Source organism: Nilaparvata lugens, chromosome 9 (genome assembly GCF_014356525.2).
Source record: "Nilaparvata lugens isolate BPH chromosome 9, ASM1435652v1, whole genome shotgun sequence".
Classification (NCBI taxonomy): Eukaryota; Metazoa; Arthropoda; class Insecta; order Hemiptera; family Delphacidae; genus Nilaparvata; species Nilaparvata lugens.
This window is the reverse complement of record NC_052512.1, coordinates 16881257-16888638: the sequence shown is the minus strand read 5'-3', so window position 1 is coordinate 16888638 and position 7382 is coordinate 16881257.

Sequence of the window (7382 nt, the reverse complement as noted above, 5' to 3'; positions counted from 1 at the left end):
TGTCAAGTTCCGTTCAATCTAATAGAATCTATAAGGATTCAGTTATTAACACTTTGTTAATAACTTTGGTGTAAACGCAGCTCAGGATAACACATGATCTTAGAACACAATTTCAAGAGAAAATGGATGATGACACATCGATATCTTGAACCGTTTCAAAGTTAATCACATTAAAATATATTACTACATCATATAACAAAAATAAAATGAATGAGTGGGCTACATTAAAAATCTCATGATCAAACTTTCCTGTTCAATGTGTTAAATAATTTTGTGAGTAAATCTATACTTATGAAATTCTTATCTCACTGACTCACTCACTGATCACGATTTCTAGAAAACTACTGGATGGATTGCAACAAAACTTAGAATACGGTATTGCTTCCTTATAGGTCCTAGGTGCTCACTAAGAAATCTTTTGACGATATTTTGACTCTAAGGGTAGTTTTTAAGGGTTTGAAGTTTGTCTTTTAGCATGTATATTCTTCTTCTCCCAATTTTTCAATTATGATTGAAATTTCCATACCATATGTTTATATAGAACTATAATCTAGAGAGAGTACCTTCTCGGAATAGTTTTTACGGTTGAAATTGGGAGCTAAATTGATTGACAGTCTGATTTTGTCAGGTTGGCAGTAAGTTGAAAATGGTTTCTGAATAAGATTTTAGTTCTGAAACTTTATTAGGTTAGCACTAAGCTGAGTCGAAAACTGCTTCAACAATCTCATTGAAATCAATATAATTCGTTTTAATAGATGAAGGGTATTTTAAAAAACTTCAGAAGTGACCATGGCTGAATTTTGTGCAAATAATAAGGAATTTGGGGCAAAATTCAACCTATAGATAGATAAAGAATTTATTGATACTCATAACAAAAAGCACAATTACAATTCCAAAGCAATAACAAAAATTCAATTGGCATGGCACATGCCGTCAGCCAGAGTTGGTAGTTTATGTGTATCATATCATGATTATCAATTTTTTGATAAGGTGATTTCTCGAATCAGTTCTAAATTATTTCGGCCAACATCTTATCGATACTCTCTATGCATTCAATCGCTCCGAATGAAAGCTATCAATTTTAGAAAAGAAAAATTCATCATCAGACCTTAGCGCATCATATAATTATTCTAAATGGCAGCAAGACTTCTCAAATCATTTACCCAATAAATACATTCAGTTTGATTTGCATGTATAAAAATGAGAAAGATACACACAAAAAAATAAAATAAAAATGAATAAATAAATGTATACAACTGTTTCCATAATTACATAAATTACAAGAATTCTATAGTAATCACGGAGAGAAATTGTTAAAACTATTCTCCATCTTCAAACAATCTCTTTTATGATTTTTGATTTTGAATTGTCATGTTCTCTGCACGGTAGTCATTACTTTGTATCTTTGCCACTGGAGCACTAGTGGTCCACTGCCGACCTGATACTGGGCATTTTCGCTGCATATTTTACTTATCTTTGTTTTAGTTTTTGGATATGTTCTGGAGCCATAGTCATTTTATTTGTCAATTTGTTGTTCGGCTTCCAGATATTTTTCGCATCCTTTTAAACATCAATTTTATTGGTGGTTTCTTGATCGAGGTAGCACTTGCTTGCTACCCACTTCCTTCCTTCACTGCTCATAGTTTGGCTGTCTAGCATCAAGTTTGTGTTGTCTCCATATTATTCTGCTTTATTCATGAGAATAGTTTTCACCTCGCCCTGTTTGCTTGTTTTATTTGTTGGAGATATTTCATCGGTTCTTTGGAGCCATCAACCTTTAAATTCGGACAATTAGTTTGTTTGTTATTTCATTTCTAATTTTTCAACGTGTTCATGAACTCTTGTGTGTGTGTGTACGCTTCCTTGTACAATTTGTAAGTTACAACTTGAACTCTCATCTTTCATGAAAATAGTTTTCATCTCGCCCTGTTTGCTTGTTTTATTTGTTGGAGACATTTCATCGGTTCTTTGGAGCTATCAACCTTAAAATTCGGACAATTAGTTCATTTGTTATTTCAATTTTAATTTTTCAATGTGTTTTAATTTTTTGACTTGTTCCAGTTTTACATATTTTTATTTCCATTATGGCATTCTCAAAATGGCTGCTTGTGTGCGTCACCACGTCTTTCTACAAGTTAAAATTTGTTTTACATATTGCAGACTCTTGTTTTACATCGAGTGCTAACCTTGTTTAGTAATTCTTTATTTGCAACTTTGGGACTGAAAGTTTACCCATCATTCATTCTATTGATAATTATTGATATATTGCCAATCTCACTGATTAATTGTGAATCACATTTTACAAGTATTGCAACCAAATATTTCCAAAACTTGAGAAATATTTCCTTTGAAACTTTGATTGAAAACTCTTCCTCTACAACTGGCTGCTGTTTCATCGGCATTTCAAACAAGTTGGATTCTTGTTTCTCCCCTGATGTTTTCCATTTGAGCTATTGGAAGCTCACGCTGTCTTTGAAGGCCCTAGACCAAACCGGTACCTTGACTCTGGCCTATTCGAGCTAAATTGGAAGCTCATACTGTCTTTGAAGGCCCTAGACCAAACCGGGACCTTGGCTCTTGCATTATGTTCTGCAGCTAAGTATTTTGTATCACCTACTTTGTATTTCAATACTGCCCTAATCTATTGTTTTTATCTTTCAGGTTAGGAATTCATTGTTGTTCATAGCCAACTTTACTTCATTTTTGGGTTATATTTGCTTAGCCAAATTGCTCTTAAGAATTGTTTGTCAGTTTTTTTGTAAGCAATTCATGAATGTTCTATGAACATTGCAATTATGAATCCTATTTAATTCTTTGTTATTACTTTTATTTGATTATTGCTAAAACTGTAGTTTCTGCATTTTGCAATTAGGCTATTTCAGTATAGGCTACTGTTATTCATATAACCTTATGGTTAATTTCAACTTACCTGTTTTCTTTTAATGGTATCGAACCAATTCAAATGTTGAAGCCTTGCAATTCATCATAACATTTCAATTGTCCTAGGTGTCGTTTGTTATTAAAAATGACAATTGTAGGTTTAAATTAAAGACTACTTATTATAGACTCTGGTATTCTAAAAACGTTTGTTCAGTAACTATTTCATTATTCCATCTTGATAACCAGATAGACTATTTTCTATGTGCATTGCTGTTATATTTATAACTTTCTACTGTCACTCTACCTGATTATCTTTAGTTATAATTTACTATTTCAAATTTTTACATTGCAATCAGTTCTTGCATTCAGATTACTGTTTTTACTAGAATCATTAATGCTGTTTTCAAGTTTTTTCATGTACTTCAATCTTTTTCTAAACTTAATCTTAAATTTGTGCATAACAAAGTTAAATTCTATTTCAATTTTATATTGTTGACCAGTCATCCTGAAGGGTTATTTCATGTACTCATATTTACAAAATATTTCTATTTAAATTTTTTTTGTTGGCATCATATTTTTCTTATGTCAACTAGGATCAACTACATTTTATTCTTGTTCATGTGATTTTTTAGTTTGTGATTCATATTTTTGATGTCCGTTATTTTACTCGTATTTACCTTTGGTATATTCTTCAATGCTGATTAAAGTTTGTATTTTACTAACCTACTTTTTCATTTGGCATTTCACCTTAGCCTACATTTTGTTGATTAGTTTTAATACTGAGTTGCCTAAAACTGTTTTGCATTCATTCCAGTGCACAGGTTTTTGAATGCACAACGGTTCTTGCACTCATGTGGAATTTCAGTCAGGTGTCAAATCAGTCAAGTCACATTGTTTCTCTTTTTCCAGAATTTGATTTATTCTCTCCCATTTATACAGTCCACTCTTTTCTAAGACTAAATTTCACAGAAATATTACCTGAGAAATATCGGTTGGCCGCGAAAATCCCATGCCACTACCTATACTAATGAAACATCGGGAATTTCGCTTACTGAAATAATATTGGTATAACGAAATGGTGGAAGGCTAATGACGTCATCAATAACACAGAAAGTGTGATAGCAGAGGCTGCTCTGATAAAGTCAACAAACTATTTTTCTATTGTGTTATCTTTGCTGTCACTTCTCCGAAGCTGATAATCACCAGCTGGTTTTTGTTTATGTCCAACCATAAACATATTTTGTTTTGAGTGTAACCATGACAACTATGCGTGACATTTTTGAACTCCTTTCATTCCATTGATGTTGTATACTTTCATCTGTGGGTTCTTACCTTTGGCGCTCAGTTTGAATTTAAGATGAATAAACCCATGACAACTCGTCGTATGCGAGAGAATTTGATTCGTGACGCTAAACTGGAACTCAATAATCTGAGTATTGATCTTCTTAACGGTGATGTTATAGACTTAGCAGTAAGTTTCAGGGGGACCCTGTCAATTATTGCTGACAAATTTTCTAATGATGCCATTGTCGATTTGCTTCCTCACATAATTGGAGTATTAAACAAATTAGACAACTCAATTTCAATCAACAATGAACTGAATAGTGATTTGACGAGGCTAACGGAGGAGAATATACACCTGACAAAACTCCTAGAGGCCGAAAAGAATAGGAGACAGGATTGTTTTGAAGCATCATTGCTTTATGAGGAGAGTGCAGAGGATGAAATTAAGTCATTGAAATCGCGCATAAAGAGTCTTGAGGAGTCCAGAAGCCGTTTGAATGAGGAAATTGAAAATAAAAATGCTATAATAGACATTATTCAGACAGAAAACAATAATTTTCTGAAAAATAATAATTTTGATGATCTTGTAACTACTGATTGTGATGACTTCATTTTTCCTAGTAATCCAGTCAGGAAACGACCAGCCAATCATAGGAATGCTGATTTGGTTAAGATCTCTAATCGATTTTCGGAGCTTTCTTCAAGCGAGTTGCTGATGCCGCCTGCTTTTGAGTCTTCAGCTCACAAATTTCATCAAGTCAAGGCTTTGGTCCATAAATCTGCCACACCAATTGACAAACGGAATACTATTTCTTCTAGAATTACCAAAGGTGCAAGCTTGAATATGAAGAAGAAGAACAGATTGACGATACTGGCCGATAGTCACGGAAAACTTCTTAGTAAATACCTGAGCAGCCTGGAGGACAGTTATGACGTTTTCGTATACACAAAGCCTGGAGCAAAGCTGCAACAAGTTGTACAGGATGGACTTAAATTTGTTGAAGACTTCTCCAGGGATGATATTGTAATTGTAATGGCCGGAACCAATGATCTTCATCGTGATGAACCTTGTCAGTTAACTCTCTCTCGTGGAATAGATCATATTCTAGCGTCGCATCTAAAATCAAACATATTGGTCTGCGGTGTTCCATATCGTTATGATGATCCAGAGCTGAATGTAAACATAGGTCATTCTAATGCGTCCTTATCAAGAGCAGTGAGAGGCTACAAAGGGGGTCTTAAACTGCACTACAGTGATGTGAACACTTCTCTGGGAAGGTCTCATTTTACCAGACATGGCCTTCACCTCAATCGACGGGGTAAAAAGACTTTAGTCAATCACTTAATAGGGTTCATTAAGCAATCTATTTGTGATTTTTCTGTGACTGACATGAAGGGAGCTCAGATGAGTGAAACTATCATTGATAGCCCCGTTGCAGCAGTTTCGCCAGTTATAAAACCTTTTCCTGCCTCTCCCATTCACGCTAGGGTATCTCTGCCTTCAGATTGTCCAGATACTCCTATAACTATTTCTCCTGCCCACATTCCCTCCCCTGAAATGAATTCTACAACTCTATCAGACGCCCACAAGTCACTAAACTCTCGTAACGTTCCCCGCAGTCCTTCAACATTTCTAGACTCTATGACGGATACTGGTATTGTGCACGATTTAAACTCACTAACCCAGGATCAAGTGGGTGTGGATTAGTTTCAACTAAAGTTGCAAAGCCTCATGTTAGGATTGCTTACCTAAATGTTCAATGTTTGAGGGGCAAATTAAATATTCTAAATGATTTTCTATTGAATGAGGATATTGATGTCATCGGTGTAAGTGAGCACTGGTTGCATGCTGATGAAATTGAGTTCTGTAAATTGGAGGATTATATTGTAACTAGTAGTTATTGTAGATCATTACATAAGAATGGTGGAGTTGCTATCTTTGTAAGACAGGATCTCAACTCTCAAAGTCGGGAATTATGTTTGGACTTCCCATGCATTGAACGTGAATTTGAGTACACCTGTACCGTTATTAAAGCCAAAAAACTTATTATTGTATCTTTGTACAGATCACCTTGTGGAGATCCAAAACTATTTCTAGATAAATTGGAGGAACTTCTTATATACATGTCAAGAAGTTGCTATAATGGCTATACTCTTGTATTTGGAGGTGACTTAAATTCTGCTTTTGATATAAATCAAGAAACTTGTCATTTATATAATTTAAAAAATTTATTGAGACAATTCAATCTTAGACTTTTTAATACTCTGCCTACAAGAAATCAAGCATGTCTTGATAACGTTTTTTCAAATACTCAACCTGATACGACAATTTCAAGTGTCATGGAATTCCCATATTCAGATCATGACTGTGTGATGATATGTGTACCAGATTGTTCTATTAAGGCCAGTATTAACAAATTTGTTACAATTATTTCAAGACCTGTCACTATCGATAAAATGTTACAATTTAACCAGGCTCTGACTTTGGTAGACTGGAAGGCTGTCTTGGATAAGCCAGATGCCAGCGTCATGTTCGAATCCTTTCTAAATGTAGTTTTGTATTATTTCAATCTGACTATTCCCAAAATGACCTGCAGGAAAAATAAATCCTTAGTTAAGAATAGAAAGAGAACCAAACGTAAGGCTGACTGGTATACACCTGAGCTTGGAAGGATGAAGATTTTATTGACTATCTCTCATGAAAACTTTAAAAAAGTAAATACCGAACATGCTAAAACTGTATATCAAAGATGTAGAGCACTTTACAAAAAATCATTAGATGAGGCCAAGAGAGAGTCTATTGTTTCAATTATAGAGTCCTCGAATAACAGTTGCAGGAAAGCATGGCAAATAATCAAAACGATATCTTCAAGTAATAGTGTTCAAGATTTCACTACTCCAATGCCAAATATCTTGAATGAATATTTCATACAGTCGGTTGATGATGTTCATGAAAAGATAGTGAAGCCATCCATATCAGCCATCCAAATGCTAAATGGAAGTGTTGATAAAGAGCATAATGCCACTTTTAGTTTTCATGAGGTCAGTCAAGAAGTTATCTCTAGAGTGGTTCATAATCTAAAGCCATCTAAAAGCGAGGATTTCTATGGCCTATCCAGTTGCCTTCTTAAAAGTATTGCAGGTGCAGTGGTACCAGCACTGACTCGATGTATAAACATCTGCATTTCAAAAGGTATTTTTCCTAATGTGTTAAAAGT